At 39.8% G+C, this 6,711-nt stretch overlaps 1 protein-coding gene across 1 annotated transcript in view; it reads left to right on the top strand.

The window, feature by feature from the left end:
- The first annotated feature begins 1,242 nt into the window (after positions 1-1,242).
- Positions 1,243-6,711, top strand: part of Samd5 (sterile alpha motif domain containing 5) — an 82,024-nt gene continuing 76,555 nt past the window's right edge. Inside the window, exon 1 of the mRNA XM_021175243.2 lies at positions 1,243-1,308. The gene's annotated coding sequence lies outside the window, so the exon portion shown is untranslated. The remainder of the gene's footprint in view (positions 1,309-6,711) is intronic.

The following is a 6,711-nucleotide window of genomic DNA, read 5'->3' as shown; positions in this document are numbered from 1 at the left end:
GCCCAGAATGGCCTTGAACTATTGATTCATCTGTTTCACCCTTTTGACTGGTAGGGTTATGGGCAAGTACCACCATAGTCAACTTAGATTTATCATCATCACCATCACCACCACCATCACCATCATCATCATCTATTTTGGCTGTTATTATGTCATTATTGCTTTTTATGTTAAGAATTAAACCTAATGCCTCCTGTATATTAAGCAGAGGCTCTACTACTGATCCGTGCCCCAAGTTTGTCATTCTGCTTTCTTGTCAGTTTAAAAAGCACCAAAACCACATGCACGTAAGAATTGACAAAGGTCATCCCAAAAGCATAGCTTTGGTTTTTATTTTTATAGACTTTCTGAAGTTAAGTACTGTATGTTTAAAAGTATGAAACAGTTACTGAAGGATCTTAACTCAAAGAGCAAGAGTGGAGTTTCTGTGATAATATTGAAGCCAGAAGCTATTTCCTTCCACCTCAAATAACAAGAACCGAAATGATTCCGTTCCTGTTTGATGGTGAACTAGGAACATAAGTGAAGAGGAAGGAGGAAATATTAGTCAATGTGTGAACATACAGTGTAGCAGTGGATGCACAGTCATAGACTAATATAGCTTCAATGACAGCAAAGGAGTCATTGAATCCATGACGCCAATCAGAAAGAAAGCACCCCTACTGCCACCCTGTGTTTATCAGTCTTACAAACATGACACCATTGAACAACTAACTCCCAATGCTTTTTTCCCTGGCTGCTACTGTCTCTTTAATTGGCGTGCTGGGAACAGGTAACCAAGGCTGTCCTGTTTGGGCTTCTGCCATTAGGTTTTGCCCTTAAAATTCACTTCATGGACAGAGGGACCTCAGAGTTCTAATCGGACCTGTCTATGAAGTGACCTAAAATTCCTTGCCTCAATGAAGATGTTTCTCAAGTCCAATGGGTTCAATTGCTAGACACACTGGCTGGCATGCAGTATCTGTCCCATGGACACCTGCCTGTCACCCTCTGCCCAATGTCCACCCACACTTTCTATTAGTGACTGGACTTTCCACCTGCTCTGAACAACCTCACTCCTTCTGCTGCCAAAACTGAAATTAATCTCGGTGTCCTATGACAAAGTCTCCCTCCATGAATCATAGATAAAGCCTCTCTCTCAGTAATAAAAAGGTTGATGAGATAATGCATTCCATGACACCATAAAAGTGCCACAGATGGAGGATACTCTGAGGTCACAGAAAATTTCTCCTCCAGGGTCGGCCGTTGAAGCCTCTGCCTGCGAGTCAGGTTTTCTGATCGATAGCTATCAAGCTTGGAGTCACTGAGGTAGACTGGGTTTTGTTTTGTTTTGTTTTGCCATGTTTGTTTGCATTAGAGCAGTGATTCTAGGCCTTTCTAATTCTACCACTCTTTAATACAGTTCCTCATGTTGTGGTAACCTCTAACCATAAAATTACTTTGTCACTTCTTCGTAACTGTAATTTTGGTACTGTTATGAACTTTAATGTAAGTGTCTGATATGGTGGATATCCGATATGTGACCCTTGTTAAAGGGCCATTTGAACCCCCGAAGAGGTCACTGCCCAGAGGTTTCATAGCACTGCATTAGAGGCTTGCTGGAATAGACGTTAAAAGCTTTAGAAATAGGGTATAGACATGGGCCTGGCAGAGCCTCTGAGTTCAGACCTATATGGCAGAGTGGAGAACGCTTCGTACAGTTTTCAGGAGAAAAGGAAGAGCTATGATGTGGTTAATGTGTAGTCAATATTACACCCTAGCAGTCCGGCTGCCTCTGGGCCACTACGGAGGTGGGCAGGGCAAGAATTTAGAGAAACAACTTACTTTGGAATTGTGACAGTTCAACCAAACTGGAGGAGCTTTACAAACGGAGTGGCCCTGGCTGATGCTGAGAAGGGAGGTTGGGATGGATGTAGGTCCATCTGTTACACTTATGACACTGAGCTTGAGATGCTCAGCCGTGGTACCCTCTGAACGCTTAGCTTTAGCTCCGGCACGTCATCCACTTACAGCTGTGATCTTGTTCTATATATTTCTTCCAAGAAATATTTTCAACACGTTTCACTCACTGGTCAACAAAAGCCTATTTTATGAACATTCTGTTCCATTGCTCAGCGCCTCCATCCCCAGACTTAAGTGGAGTAAGTTTCCGGGTCTAAGGATTTCATTCAAGTTCTCCTTTTGTCACTGCTACAGGGAAATAGAATCGAATTATTTTATTTAGGATAAATTGTAAATTTCCTCTGCTTACAGTGAGGCCCACTCATATAGCCTTCCTTAGTTTTCACAGCAAACTTGTTTTCTGGGTCTGTAGGCATTGATACAAGAAGGGAAAGTTCTTGTATCCTTGGACAAGTATTTGGACTGAGACACAGGTAGTAACAGAAACAGTTTGGGGTTCTCGGAGCAACCTCTTTGATCTTGAGTTAGGTTCAGGTTACCATCATCCACTGGCTTCTTTTTCCTCTGTCTCTTCCTTCTTTTGAGTCAAAAAAAAAATTTTTTTTCACAGTTGGTCCTGTTTCTCATCTTGTTTCCATAGCAATACAGAAGAGTTGCCTCTGGGTCTCATTAAGAAAAGCAATCAGCTTAAGTTCAAGAATTTGCAGCCTAAGGAGGCCTATTTTTCTAGTTTGGGGGAGGGAGCACCCACAGAATGAAATAAGTTAAGAAAATCCAAGTAAAAGTCTTGTTGCCAACCCCTTCCTCGGAAACTTTTCTAAATAAACCCAAAGACTCAAAACCTCTTACATAAATATTTTCTTTGTTTTCCATAAGAAAAGATTCAGTGCTGTACTGTGGATGATCTTCCCAGTCTTCACCAATGCAGCCAGTCGGTAGCAGTACCTGTATGTGCTGGTGTGGAGATTAGATGCAGATTGTCTCGCTGGGACATGGGGCTTGTTAATTAGATTAGACTAGTGAACCAAGAGACCCGGGGATTTGCCACATCTGGATCCCCAAGGCTGGGATTACAGGCTCTATGCTACCACATCCATCTCTTTACACACTGCTAGCAATCAAATACAAGTCTTTATGCGTGGGTAGTAAGCCTCTGCCCTGATTTGTACCATTATTAATCTTGACATCTCAATGTATGTCAAACAGCTTACCTATGGCATAATTACCTGCAGTGTTTGTACAAAGAGTGATCCTCCAACTCAATTTACAAAATGAAAATCTCTATGAGAGGCTGTGGAGTTCTCTGTTTGAGTAACTACTCAGATATCTCTCCGTGCAAGCCAGAGTGTTGTTGTGGAAGAAGCCAAGGCCACCTGTGCTCCCGTGCCCCATCACCTTACAGCTCTCTCGTGGTACTTTCATCAGTTCAACAACTTACCAGAGTCCCTTGCACGAGCAGAGACAATGCCAGTGATGGCCAGGAGCACACTTTGAGCATAACTCCTTAACTATGCATCTCTCTTGTCTTCTACTTAAATTTCACCCTCATGTTAGAACTGTGAGAGGATGCAGATGGAAGAGACTGCTGGATCTCAGTCCTTCCTCTCAGTGTGGCCTGATTGGATAACCCCCATTTCTTGCATTTTAACAATACACCTTCATTTAATTGGCTTATGGATGATAAACCTGGTTTCCTGGGGGCTGCCAGGGCCCAGGTTCTAATCCTTAACAGTTCCAGAGCCATCTGACTTACAGGACAGTGACTAAGTCTAACTGCCCGTTACACTGTGCCTTACACACTTCAAATTTCTGTTTCTCAGTTCTTTAATCCTTTTGGTTTCCGATCGGTTTAATCTGTTCACTCAGAAGCCACCAGGTGAGCATCCTGACAAGAGAAGCAGTCATGAAGTGCAAACATGACAGTTGCAGTCCAGAGGAAAACACACAATAAGCAGCAATTCCCAACATTCTTGTCATCCTTAGGTCGTGTCGCTGGCTCTGGATGGGAAACAGCCCTGTCAAATTAAGTTGGGAAGTCAACCTTGTGATTATATCTAAGAGCAGACAGAACTTTCTTTTGGGTTACTTATTTTTCTTATCCATGGATATTGGTGCGGATCTGGCACTTGCTGAGGAAATTGTATGTAGATAGAACAGCCCTTTCTGACATTGGCTAGGAATTCTGCTTTGCACAATGATTATCTTTTCAATTTTGTCAGAACCTGTTGCTGTGGAATACATGTTTGTATGATGGCTCTTCTAACGTGTCTACTTGACTATGATCTACTTTGCAAAATGATTGCCATTTCAATTTTATCAAAACCTATTGCTATGGACTCTATGTTTGCATGGTAGCTGTTCTAATGTGTCCACATGACTATGGTCTGTCTCTCTAAATTATATTTTATTTATGAGAGAGGGAGAGACAGAGAGAGAGAGAGAGAGAGGCAGACAGACAGACAGACAGACAGTCAGACAGACACATGCACAAACACACACTCATTTTCATATATGTACTCACAAGTGAGTAGCTGAGTCATATGGCAATTTTAGGTTAATATCTAGGGAAACTGTCAACCAGGTACGTTGTTTCATCTTACTAATACTGCATATGTTTTCCAACATTGCTACATTCTTCCCAACACTTGTTATTGTGGCAATGTAGAATGATGAAAATTTCTTTTACATTCTAAGAGATTGGAACTTTTACTGGACCTCACAACCAAAGTTAACAGTGTATCTTGAGGTCGCTCACAACTTAAGGCCGCTATCTTACAGTTTACTCAGCTGATTTATTTAACCTTCTTTAAAAAGAACCATGCAACAGACAACCTTCCTTGCCTCATATTTCCCATGTAGTCAGCTTTTACAACCTAAGTGAATGCACATGTCCAATGTCATTACATACTTTTCCATGCCCTTGACCCAGAGGAATGCATGTGTGTTTGAGTAGCCATTTTTGAAAAGAGTATAATTAGAAGTTGAAAGCAATCTTCAACTAAAAGTGAACATCCATTCTAGATTTTGCACCAACATTTGGATATTGCTTGATGATCAGTGATGTTTCTGGGACCATTTGTTATCTGAGTCCATTGGGGTCAGTTGGAGCCAATGACCTAATACCTTGTAAAACTCTGTTAAACATTTCTGTAAAGATTCCTTCATCCTTTTCCCATGTGATGCTTTCTGTGCTGTTCAATAAGTACAGGACCAAGATCTTTGTTAGGGATGGATGCACTCAGACAGACAAAGGGACAGATGCACAAGCAGCCTTCAGGCAGGCGGACTCAGACTCTTACAATAGATGGAGAATGAGGAAAAGAGGACACAGGGTAAGCGAAGTAGCAAATTCAACTCTTAAACTTAAGCTTGGTTAAATGACACCAAGGGGAAGAGCTTTGATTTCTTTCCTTAATGCAACACATTATTGGCAAATCAGAGTTTATTATTAATGCATTCAAACCAACTGCATTTTGGGGCCCTGTGTGAGGAATCTTTAATGCATTTAATTCATGTGGTTATTTTTGAGCATCTTTTAGTTTGAATATTCCATTGGCTATTAAATCATTGTAAAACCTTCTCATTTCATCCTTACGTCAACGCAAATCATATCACCCTTGTGGCTTTATAGCAACTTAGAAATAAAGACGTTAATATTCTTCAACATCATTCTCGCCTCTCCTTATCAATTTGCCCCCCTCCCCCTTTCCTTTCTTCCTTCTGTCTTTCCTTCCTTTTCTTTTCTTTTTTCTTTGACTTTTCTTATTTCCTTGAATATATATATATATATATATATATATATATGAAGTTTGAAATTTTATTGCAAATAAATAGCCTACAGTTTTAACAGGCATTGGGAATAACGTGCAGATTGATATCGGAAATATTTTCACCTTAACAGCATTAGGTTTTCTGATCCATGTATATGGGAGACCTCTTCACTTTACCAGTTAATTTGCTTAAGCTTAAGCTTTACAGCTTTTAGAATATAAATTTCATGGGTTTTAAATATTTATTGAAAATATTACATAGGCAATGTTTCTTAATATTTAGTTGCTATATTGTATATTACATTTAATGGGTTTAATTATATTTCATCCTTTAAAATCTTATTTTTGTATGCTTAGTATTTTCATAGTCATTCTTACTTAAAAAACATTAACGCAAAAATGATATCGCAAATCTAAATATATAATAAAAGTTATGAAACTCTTAGAAAGACCATAGCAGGAGCCATAAATAACCTTGGGTTGGGCAATGACTCACATACAGTATTAATAGGAAACAACGGTGAGGTGGACTTAACACCAAAATATTCTACCATGGAAGGCAATGTAGAGAGAGAAAAGACAGACACGGAGCTCAGGAAAAAACATTGTCTGTTATCCAGAATATTCAAAGTACACATAAACAACTCAACAAGAGGAAATCAACAACTCAATTTCATAAAATGGGCCAAAGCACAGCACGAAGGGATACTGAATAAAGAGATAAGCAGAAGGAAAGAGAACCACAAGATAAGTTGCAGGGGAGTATAGACAGAAGCCATTAAGACAGCACTACATACCCACATAAACAGCCCAGATTCACCACAGCAAACAGTGTGGAGTGTGGAGGGCAAAAATGACCTCGTTTGGTGGTTTCTTAACAAAATATATTTTGTTATATATGTGAGAAATTTCACTACTTGGTAAAAACACAAATGACTTAAAAACGCATGTTGAAAACCCACACAAAATAGGTAGAAATTTTATTTTTCAATTGCCAAAACTCAACAGCAACCAAGATGTTCTTTTTTTTTTGATTTTT

Source organism: Mus caroli, chromosome 10, assembly GCF_900094665.2.
Source record: "Mus caroli chromosome 10, CAROLI_EIJ_v1.1, whole genome shotgun sequence".
Lineage (NCBI taxonomy): Eukaryota > Metazoa > Chordata > Mammalia > Rodentia > Muridae > Mus > Mus caroli.
Note: the sequence above shows the minus strand (reverse complement) of the source record. Positions and strands in the feature narration are given on the sequence as shown.